Genomic DNA, 12050 nt, shown 5'->3' on the forward strand with positions numbered 1-12050 from the left:
GGATCCTACCAGTTTATAGCTGAGTTCAGGTCTCACATACCTAAAGACCATGATATACAGCCTGTAGTGGCAGCAGAGTTTTACAAGGATTCTTAATAGGCTTAATTAAAAAAAAAAAAATAATTGTGAGTGGCAGTCTCAATCCCTGTATTCACATATATGGGATACTTATATAATTTTTTCACATTTGTGTTCTCTTAGTGACATTTGAGCTTGTCCATGCTCTATCAATGCATACACTTTGAGTCTTAGTTTGAGATAACTTATGTGAAAAAGTTTAATTGGATTAACAATCTCTTTGCCCTCAGAAATGCCAACTTCAATTACATTTGTCAGTGAAAGACCTGATTGAGTTTTCCAAATGCAAGTAGTTTAAAGATGAAAGGGGTAGCTGGCTGGCTCAGTTGGAAAAGCATGTTCCTTTTAATCTGGGGTTTGTGAGTTCGAGCCTCATGTTGGGGATAGGGTTTACTTAAAAAACAAAATAATAAACATGAAAGTTAACCAGTTTTTCAAAGAAAATTTGAAAAGATTTTATTTGTAAGTATGGTGCAAATTCAACATTTAATATTTTCCATAATGCTTTGTGTCTTTGTAATTATTTAATGTCAAGAAAATGTAATGCTTTTTTTCATCTCCAAAAAGATATTTATAGACACTCTTAAATCCCTTCTAGTTTCCTCAAGTGAACTATACAAATATCATCCTTTTTTTCTGTATGCCAAGAAAGGACTGAGGAATCCCCGCTGCAAGACATACTGATTATTGGTCTTCCTTTTAGTGGTATCAGCTATTGATAACTTATGGACCATTGTTGCTTATACTAATGAATTAAGTCTGGTTATAAAACACACAAGAGTTCATAAACACTGATCTGTACCCTATGGTAAACTATATGTGGTTCACAAAACAATTATATATCACCAGCAATTATAAATGAAATACAGGCATGACTATCTAGTAGTATCTACCAACTGCTCCTCTCATGACCCTGGCCCTGGGCTTGACTAGGAGAGCAGACTTTTGAATTTCTGTTACAGATAGTCCCTTAAACAGCCTCTGATCTTTTTGGTCTGCTCTTTTCCTTGCTCATACCTTCCGTCTTTGATCTGATACTGATTGCAGAAAGGCTCCAGACACTGTTTCCAAACGTTTTAAACTAAGGGGCGCCTGGGTGGCTTTGTCAGTTAAGTGTCCGACTTCGGCTCAGGTCAGGATCTCATGGTTCATGGGATCGAGCCCCACATTGGGCTCTGTGTTGAATGCTTGCTTAGAGCCTGGTGTCTGCTTCAGATTCTTTGTCTCCTTCTCTCTCTGCCCCTCCTCCCCTTGAACTCTGTCTCACTCTGTCTCTCAAAAATAAATAAATGTAAAAAAAAGTTTTAAACTAATTTTAAAATAAAGTTTTTTCAAGGTGTCTGGGTGGCTCAGTCGGTTAAGCGACTGACTTCAGCTCAGGTCATGATCTCACAGTTTGTGAGTTTGAGCCCCGAATTGGGCTCTGTGCTGTTAGCCTGTTTCGGATTCTGTGTCTCCCTCTCTCTCTCTGCCCTACCACCCTTGCTCACTCTTTGTTTGTTTCTCTCCAAAAATAAATAAACGTTAAAAATTTTTTTTAAATAAGCTTTTTTCATTTATGCAAAATAGCCATTGATGCATGCTATTTTTAAAAATAATACACAAAAATGTGTAGAAGAGAACGGAGTCATTTTTTTCTAAACCCCTCCCCAATCTCACACCCATTTCTCTAATAACCAGCCAACTTCCCATTCTTCCTACCTCCCCCACAAAAATAAGAACTTCACCTCAGTGACTCAGATTTAATCAGCTGCAATTTATTGACCAATGGGTATATAACCCTACCTCATGCCACAGAGATTTGAAACCACTTTTAAAACAGACATTGCAGAAGTGATTTGTATGTGTCACTGAGTTCTGTAGTTTGCTCATTAAACAGGTAGAAACACACACACACACACACACACACAATACTTCACCAATTTATGTACTTTTCCCACCAAGGAAATGTTAGGGGGAGAACCAAAATTTCTGATTGAGGGTAGAGAGTCGTTCATTGAAACACTGGAACCAGAAGGTTCGGCTGCTATATCACATGCACTGGAAGGCTGAGAGCCTTTCAGGATTTCTCTGGGGACTTGATGGGTATGAGTCATGTTTCTTTCATTTCTGTTCACTTCCACTGCCACCATTCTAACCTGAACCACTATCATCCTTCACTTGGGCAACTCTGTGCTGACCTAGTTGGTCTTCTTGATTCAGTTCTTTCTCACAGATCCGGTGTTCTCCCCAGAATAGCCAGTTCTAATGTGTTGCTTCTTACTCTGACTCACAGCCTTACATTATCTGATCTCGTCATTTTCTGTTTTCTTCCCTGCTTACTATGGTTCAGCCACATTGTGTTTCTTGCTCTTTATCAACACTTTTGGCCCTTCACATACTTTGGGTCTTTATGCTTGTTTCTCTTTCCATGTGTCGTATCTTGTCCATCTAGCCAATTCTTCACTAGCCTAGCTTTTTCATATTATCATATCCCAACTTTTAGATTACTTCATCAGAGAGTCTTTCCTGATCATTCTACCTCAAATAGCAGTCTTATTCAAAAGCCCTCTCAGGCTTATGCTTATATTCTTTATAGAATATAAAGAATGTTATATAGAATATAAAGAATGTTATAATCTGTACTTTCTTTATTCATGTGAATGTCTCTATATATTTCCATTTCCCATAAAGATAGGCATGGTATCTCTCTTATCTCTATTTTCAACATGAGAGGAAGTAACACTAATTGATGGTTAATTGTTACAAAAGCAAACTAAACTCTTCTTAAAAAGAATCACAGTGGTTTATGTAAGAACCCTCATCTAGCACACACAGTTGAAATGATTTTCAATTTCAAGCATATCGGCCATTATCAAATATAAAGGATCCAAGTTTTTTGCAACTATCTCTCTCTTCCAACTGTCAACCTTGTCTGCCTCTATCCCTTTACCCACCCAGGCACCAGAGGTATTTTTGCATCATTGCAAAATCTAGCTTGGCAATACTTCAGCCAAATCTGTATTATAAAATGTCTCATCATCCAAAGTTCCTCCACCCCCAGGCTATTTACCTAGAATTAAACAGTCCATTTATTTGGTACATACTATCTCCTGCAAGGAGGCAAGCGGAAAGTCTGATTAAAGTGACCAGGAGACTTCACCCTTCCTGGGCATTACATATCTTTTTGAAAGAAACTTATTGATACAGATATTTTCCCTAATAGGAACAATATTTGGCGGTGTAATATTTGGAGGGACTTCCACATGCCTGAGTCTTGATCTAGAAGAAAAGGATTTAGGAACTTGACCTCTTGCATCTGAAAGATTGCCAAGATCTTGCTTAAAGCATACCAACCTATAGAGTGGGAGAGAGCCAAAGCATAAGAGACTGTTGAGAACTGAGAACAAACTAAGGGTTGATGGGGGGTGGGAGGGAGGAGAGGGTGGGTGATGGGTATTGAGGAGGGCACCTTTTGGGATGAGCACTGGGTGTTGTATGGAAACCAATTTGACAATAAATTTCATATATAAATAAAAAAAAATTAAAAATAGAAAAAAAAAAGCATACCAACCTATATTAATCCCTGCTGAAAGTATCATGCAAGATTTAATCTTCCTTTTAAATTAAGCATATCTTACCAGTCATCTCTTTCTGTAAGTATGATATTAGTGGGTTTGGTTTGTAAAATGCATATACTATATTAAATAATGGACTAGATGCAATATTGGATGCATATTAACGTTTTATTCATATGCATTATACTTGTACAACCTTGGTGTATTTGTATCAAAATTCCACTGGCAGTGTTTTGCTTTTGATCTGTGAGCTATTAGAAAGCCTGTTACTACAGATGAAAGGAGTTAGAAAGTTCTATATCATAATGCAGTGCGATCAGTAATTCACAGAGCAGGTAATTTGCAATGACTTGCCAAGCCTTTGATTGCACCGGGTTTATGGCTATTAGCAGTTTCCCCTTTCAAATTTGTATGGTTCCATACTTCCTTTTTGACCTCTTTTTCATCATTTATGGTCCAATTTGGTAGTGAAAAAACATAACCGCTTGCTTAGTGCATGGCTGTCATTCAAACCCCAGTGACTTACCAAGCACTTTGACATTTGTGATGATGAAAAAAACATTAAGCAGGTGTACAGAACACTAACCAGGTTCCTGCAACAATGCTTTATGGGATTCACAATGTACCTCTGGGCTGTAAACTGATTCAGACTTGATTTTCTCTATCAATTTAATCTCAGTGTTCAAACTCCCATTCAAAGAAGGAGGCATAGTTTTCACTAAAATTGAAGTTAAATAAAATCTCCAATAATGACGTTAATATAGGACCTCATAGGAACAATTGGAAGGGCAATGACTGCTTGCCACTAAAATAATATGAAAGTAGGGCTCACATGTCTACTTTGAAGTCATGCAATTAGGAGTACTACTTGATACTGGACTATATAAAATTTAAGCCCTATAAAATGTCTTTAGCAATGAAAACTTACAGCTAAATGGCATGCTTTAGCCCCTTAGCTGTCTGAATTGTATGTACACCACGTGAAGGAAACATCGTATTATTTTGTGGAGGTTTTTCTTTGCACATTTCAAATTGGTCATCTGTTGTACAGGTGTGCCGCCCATCTTGGTGAGGGTTAGTCTGCCCTCATGTGCAGTGTGTCTGGGGGACATGGAAACCTGCAAGACTCAAAATAGTCCAGGTCTCCAATTAGTGTGTTTGGGGAAGCATTCAAAGTCAGGACCACTGAGCACACGGGACAAGTGGTCAGTGATTTCCCAACTGAGGACTGGTTAGGCGTCGCAGAATCTCTCATTCAGGCCCAGAATAATTTTCAGTTTAAAGATGCTAAAATGTCACACACAGACTCGAACACACCTGACAACAAAAGAAAGACTGTCGTCAAGATCATGCATTTCCTGTCATCATTCTGACATGAAAAGAAATTATTTTTTTCAGTAATATGGAACAGACAGGCATTGCACTTTGACTTTCTGGGTGTTTAACTTATTCGGAAAAATCATTTGAAAAAATTTAAATCTAGAATAGGAAGTTTTCAATTGTTTTCTATTTGTGACTGGTGTTTTCTAGTAGAAAACATAAAAGTTGCGTCCATTTATATACAATGCAGAAATACCTTATTGCCGCGGAAGCCCCGGGAACAGTAATTATAAGTAAATTGGGAAGATACGACTGCAGATTCATGCTTACTTGAGGATTCTGAAAATTTTTCACATAGAATATATGCAACTGAAGCTCGAAAGTCAATGCAAGCAGTCAGTGCATGGAAGTGACTCATAATCCTCCAAGCATTTTGTATAGAAAGTTATGTGTTTCTTTTAGCCACAATCAAGCACATGGAAGGCAGCAACATTAGTTGCTTCTTTGAATGTTAAATAGCCATAGCCATGATATTGTAGTAAAATACAACGATATGATATCCACAGCTTCATTTGCCCTTACCATCTTGATATTATATTGCAACATTTTTATCTTGTTTCTGTACCTAACTTCTTCATAGGCCATGCAATGACTATGTACTCCTATTTGAGACCTTCCTCCTGACTGAATGTGTGAGTTAGATAGCAATGATATGAATGGGCCTAAGACGGGAAGTTCAATTAAAACACAAGGTGGTGGTGATGCTTTATGAGTTTTACAGAGATGGCAAGAAATTTTATATCTGCTGTGTCCTTCAAGTTGGCTGTATTTTCAGTGTAGAGTGGAAATGTTCCTGCGAAATTATTGATCTTGACTTTTACCAGGCCTGCAGTAAAGTAAAGGTAACAAATAATGTCATGCTTGAAGTTGGTGAAAAAATATTTGCAGTCATGGTTGTAAGTTGGGGTCAAACTCAGGAGCACTGAACCCAAATCCAAGAGCACCATGACTTTTTCCAGCCTCACATAATATTTTTATTTGTTTAGTTTTACTGAAGAGATTTTTAGGTTAGTTAACTAGTACTTCCTGCTAACCTGTCTTGATGTTTTACCAGGTCTAATCTAAAAACACATGCTTGTTTTGAGAACATGTGCTGACAACTGCTTAAATGCATCAGCCCTTATTTATTGCAAGCTTTGCCTGTGCTTTCATCTTTTCAAAGATTTTGCATGATCCTTTGGTGTAGTTTACTTAAAAAAAAAGAATAAATTGATGAGGTATAACCTTCCAGGGAAAAAAAAAGTATAAGAATCCCATTTAAAAAGTGCAAAATATAAACCAAACCGAGAATAGTCAGAAACAGTTTACTCACATATAGAAAACTAGTACAGTTTATTTCCCTAAGAGTGCATTCAACTGTGGCTACAGTTATGTATTTGCATTATAATGTTAAATCTTAATGAATTCCTTCCTAAATTGGAAATACCAAGGAAAATTGTCTCAGTTTATGAAATTACACTTAGCAGGTTTATTTGTTCTCTCTCAACTTGAAACCCACAAGTTTTTATTAAGGCTATGGTTCATATTTCAAATAGCAAGAAATCTTCAGGTGTCTCCCTTTTCTTTCCCCTCAAAATAAATCTACAAAGCACCTGGATTTAGAAGAACAACATAGATATATTGCCCATTAACTCTGAAAACTAGCAAGCACTTCCATGATAAAAATAAACAGTGCGTACCATAATCGATGAGGAGGCAACATCCCACATTGTTTATTGATTCATAAGGTTAAGATTAAAGTGGGATTCTTGCCTGTGTTTATCAACAGATTTTTTTAAGCAGTGAGTGAACCTGGAATCCCACAAACCAATCAATAAAGTTTAAAAGCTTCAGTGAATCTAACCCATAACAGGTCCTTGTTTGGAGAACACGCTCAAGAAACACATGTGTCTTTAAGAGGTCTTGAAAGACTTTACACCCATGGACCATTACCATTTCCAAACACCCTGCAGCATTACCAGCCCAACATATGCTGACTGTATATCACCGTGACCCTCTCACTAAAGCTCTTTTGACTGGAGTGCTTTTAATACCCACTTTCTCAGCTGAGCTCAGGAGTGATTTGTTTTACATGCCACATTAATCCTTTCCACATTTTCTGGATGAGGCAACCACAATTCCACTTGTGAGGTGTTTCTAAAACACAGTTATAGGAATAAAGCAGCAGGGTCCCAGACTTGACAACGTCCCTCTAGGCAGCTGACAAAGTGGGCTATCGTGCCTCGGTTTAACTCTTCAAATGAGCATTTGTGCCCAGCCACTAGGGTGGGCCAGTTTTTTAGGCCAGTAGGAGGCCCCATTTATTGAAGGCAATTTACTCTCAATTAAAACGCTGTAGGAATCTTTGTAGACGTGATGCCTGATTGATACTAATGCATATTAGTAAAATTAAAATTAAGAATAAATGGAAAAGAGCCGTAGAACTGAAAATATATAAAACACACCTCAGTAAAACCAAAGAAAGTTTATACATCACACCATAATTATAGGAAAAGAGATTTAAAAAAATAAGTAAATGGGCAATTAGTGTTCAAAGCACAACCTTTTATTATGTGGTAATTTTATAGTTTTAACTTTAAAGGCAAGTTCCCCACCCCCCAAATGTATTCCAAGACCAATGAACTTCTGTTGCATACATCCATGAACTTTTCTACATTTTTAATGTTCATCGAATATAAGTAACGTAGGTTTTCAAAATTTCAAGTTGTCAACAAGGCTAACTGATTGGACCAACCAATTGTTAAAAAAAATTGTTTTTACATGTCAGCACTTGGCTGATTTTATTAACTTGTTAGTATTATGCTCCCAATTTTATGTGCTAAAATCTAACTGTACAAGCAACTTGAGGCCTAAAATTGTGCCTTTATCCAATCCTAATTTATTGTTCTTCCCTCATAAATTTTATTTGTAGCTTCAATGGTCTGAAAAAGCAATAAATCAGAGTGAGGTGAGTTTTACATAGTTTAGATTGAGTTCCTTATTTTCACTTGAAATTAATCCAATCCGTTCCTTCTGGTCTCATTGTCATGTCGCTCATAGTGTGCCTCCAAGCAGCAGATGACTGGCGTCAAAGGCATCCCTTCTAAGTTGGTGGATATCAGTTACACATGCATAGATGATAAATCATTTACATAAATCATCAGATTGGGGCACTCTCCATAAAACAGAGTTCTGTGAATAAAAAAAAAATAGTCTCCTACTTTTTTCTAATCTCAAATTGTTTTCCTTAGATGATCAGGAATGTGCTTCTAAGTTTTCGTAAGAAGCATTCTAGAGGAAGGTTTTACTGAAATTTCATTGCCACTGTTGAAATCTTGGTTGCCACAATGTGGCTGGCATAATATAGGAGCTCATTAAATATTTGAAAAATGGATGATGGATTCAAACACACCTCTTCACATTCTAAACAGCAACCCGGTTATTAACAATAACAATCTTATCCAACATTTACTTTAACACTAGAATGCCTACCAAAAAAAGTTAGATATTCCCCATTGACTTTTAAAACAAAATATGATCAAGTAGAAGAAAAAGACACTGATTATAATCTCACTGTCTTTTTCTCTCTACACATACTCACATAGACATGCACATATACCACACTTACCACAGACTCTATTTAAAAAAAAGTAATGTATATTCAGATGTAAAAAGCAGAATTAATACTTAACAGAGTATTAATGCTCTGTATTAAGTACTCTGCTGCAGACAGTTAAGTACTCTACATTTAGAATATGTGTATTTCTTTAAATTTTAAAATAATATATATTTTTAGAACTTTGAAAAGTTGAGTTTAAATTAATTGACCGACAATTGAAAAAGAACTGTGAATTTCCTCTATCTGTGTTTTAAAATTGATTGTTAAAAATGACATTTAGCTTTTGGGCCTCTTGTCTCAATGTCTAGAATAAATTCAAACTGAGAGACTTTCAAAAGAAAAAAATGCCTGAGTAAAAAATGAACTTGCTTACACTTTATTGCACAGGCTCTGCTTCCAGTATTTTTAAAGGAAACCTTCTAGATTGAGTTCTTTCTCTAAATTTATGTTTAACAGGATCTAGAAATCCTTGGCCAGCTTAGAAACATAAAAACATTGTTTTTTACTCTGCTTGGACATTTGCTCATTTGAATTTGGGTTCATATTTAGTTATATCCACTGGAATTGCCCATTCCTCTTTTGCCATTGGGCATTTTTTCAATCTTAACAAAACCAAGTCCATATTATAGGCCTGCTGGCCAACATTCCAGGTAAATGAATGGTTTTAAAGAAAAATGGTGCTATTTTTCAAAAGCCTGACATTTAAAAAATACAAGTCCAGAATTGAAGCCTTCAATAATTTTTCCATGCCTATATGCTACAAGAAGCAAATGGTTACACAAATGAATACATCTGGGATTATTTTCAAGCTGTTATTCCCCACCAGGGAAAATATTTAGAAATAAGTCTCAGTCTTTGTGCTGGAACTACAAAGAGGCCAGCCATCTTGATGCTTTTCCAGATCGTTTAATGATTTTCCTCATATTGTGTGGTGGCTTTACTGCCCTGTTTCGTATGCCTTCCCATTCACTGTTGGTAACCATTTATGTTGGGTGTGTTCCAATTTCCAAATCTGTTTTGTGGCATTTATAGCTTGCAGCTAATAAGGCTATTCAGTATTTTTTATATGAAATATTAAAAAATATACTTTACCATGGAAAGCTAGAGGAAATGATTCAAAATTAAAAAACAGCCCTAAAGTATAGAGTAGCCATGCCTTTAAACTGCTCAGTGAGCATGGGTGTGGTTGAGAGGTGGCATTCTGCTTCTAGAGTCCAGGAGATGCAGTATTAGGTGTGTGTGTTGTGTATATGTATTATATACGTATGTGTGTGTCTGCATACGTATGTGTAGTTCAGTAAATGTGTGTACATAAGATATGTGCAGAAGGAAGGGTATCTGTTTATCTCACCCTGCAATCTCTGACTTTATAACTTAGAGCCTACAACAGATATCTATATGTATGTGTTTATCTATCTGTCTACCTATCTTTCCATCTATTTGTTTATTTCCTGGTGTTATTTCCATTATCAGCTTGAATTTTAGAGGTTTTTTATTTTTTTGAGTTTTGCCCTCCTGTGACTTTACGTAAAATGAAAATTATTTAGAGTTTCTAAGATGCATAAATACTATATGTGTAGGAAACTAAAATCTACATACTTAACTCCAAATTGAATGGTAAGGAATTATTATTATTAAAATAGTCTTTTGGTCAATATATGTTTAAGAAAATCATGTTACTCATGCTTTTATTGCCTCTTTCAATCCAATCTAAATGAGATATTTAACATAGACTTCCTTACTTGTATATATTTGATTCAGTTCATAAGTTACTTTGAGTTCCTATACCATACCAAATTTTATACTTAATTTTTTCTTCAACTCACAAAGTAAAAGTGATTAAAGGTTTTAATTATGACCAAAGTCTGAAAGAAGATAAAATCTTCTGAAAACGTAATTAACTCTTTTAATATTATCTCTGTGAATTTCAGCTTCAATGTCATAATATCATATGGGAATAAGTTTTTCATAAGACAATACAAGCTCTCAGTGTTTAAGAGTGCACAAATAATGCATAAGGTGGAAGTGGGTTGCTTAGTGATGATGTGGCTCATCTATTTCTATAGTTCTGCAAAAGAAAAAAATTCTCAACTGTAACCACAGAGATGAGGATGAAAAATCTTGTCCTTAAGAACTATTTTTAGGTTATTGAATGAGGGAAAACCGCCACTTACAGGATATGGGCACTGATGAAAGTGTTTGTATTTCTTAGGCCTACAGAGAGATAAGCTAATTTCTGTAAAAATCATGTGGAGTGTTCCTACCCTTTAATATCACCTGTATGGGAGAGGGAAGATGGCGGCGTAGGAGGACGCTGGGCTCACCGCGCTTCCTGCTGATCACTTAGATTCCACCTACACCTGCCTAAATAACCCAGAAAACCACCAGAGGATTAGCAGAACGGAGTCGCCGGAGCCAAGCGCAGACGAGAGGCCCACGGAAGAGGGTAGGAAGGGCGGCGAGGCGGTGCGCGCTCCACGGACTGGCGGGAGGGAGCCGGGGCGGAGGGGTGGCTCGCCGGCCAAGCAGAGCCCCCGAGTCTGGCTTGCAAAAAGCGGAGGGGCCTGACGGACTGTGTTCCAACAGCAAGCGCGACTTAGCGTCTGGGAGGTCATAAGTTAACAGCTCTGCTCAGAAAGCGGGAAGGCTGGAGGACAAAGGGAAGGAGAGCTGCTGAGCCCCCGGACGACAGAGCTCAGTTTGGTGGGGAACAAAGGCGCTCGCCAGCGCCATCTCCCCCACCCATCCCCCAGCCAAAATCCCAAAGAGCACCAGTTCCTGCCAGGGAACTTGCTCGCTCCGCGCACAAACACCCAACTCTGCGCTTCTGCAGAGCCAAACCTCCGGCAGCGGATCTGACTCCCTCCTGCTGCCACAGGGCCCCTCCTGAAGAGGATCACCTAAGGAGAAGCAAGCTAAGCCTGCCCCTCCTGCCCCTGTGCACCTTGCCTACCCACCCCAGCTAAGACGCCAGATCCCCAGCATCACAAGCCTGGCAGTCTGCAAGTAGCCCAGACAGGCCACCCCACCCCACAGTGAATCCCGCCCATAGGAGAGGGGAAGAGAAGGCACGCACCAGTCTGACTGTGGACACAGCGGTGGGCTGGGGGCAGACATCAGGTCTGACTGCGGCTCCGCCCACGAACTCCAGTTATACACCACAGCACAGGGGAAGTGCCCTGCAGGTCCTCATCACGCCAGGGACTATCCAAAATGACCAAGCGGAAGAATTCCCCTCAGAAGAATCTCCAGGAAATAACAACAGCTAATGAGCTGATCAAAAAGGATTTAAATAATATAACAGAAAGTGAATTTAGAATAATAGTCATAAAATTAATCGCTGGGCTTGAAAACAGTATAGCTGACAGCAGAGAATCTCTTGCTACAGAGATCAAGGGCCTAAGGAACAGTCACGAGGAGCTGAAAAACGCTTTAAA

At 38.0% G+C, this 12050-nt stretch overlaps 2 long non-coding RNA genes across 4 annotated transcripts in view; both read left to right on the forward strand.

Moving 5' to 3' along the window:
- The window catches only part of LOC147583229 (uncharacterized), a 76904-nt gene extending 73487 nt beyond the window's left edge, over positions 1–3417 (forward strand). Inside the window, exon 3 of the long non-coding RNA XR_015246517.1 lies at positions 3284–3417. This is a non-coding gene — a long non-coding RNA (uncharacterized LOC147583229). The remainder of the gene's footprint in view (positions 1–3283) is intronic.
- The window catches only part of LOC147583228 (uncharacterized), a 264338-nt gene that overhangs the window by 88391 nt on the left and 163897 nt on the right, over positions 1–12050 (forward strand). For 2 of the 3 annotated variants that reach the window (XR_015246514.1, XR_015246516.1), the window contains exon 1: positions 3627–3713. The exons of the other annotated variant lie outside the window; for it this stretch is intronic. This is a non-coding gene — a long non-coding RNA (uncharacterized LOC147583228). Of the gene's footprint in view, positions 1–3626; positions 3714–12050 lie in introns of those variants that run through there. 3 annotated transcript variants of the gene reach the window in all.

The sequence above is a fragment of the Puma concolor genome, chromosome A2 (assembly GCF_028749965.1).
Source record: "Puma concolor isolate L17-30 chromosome A2, mPumCon1.1.hap2, whole genome shotgun sequence".
In the NCBI taxonomy this organism is placed as follows: domain Eukaryota; kingdom Metazoa; phylum Chordata; class Mammalia; order Carnivora; family Felidae; genus Puma; species Puma concolor.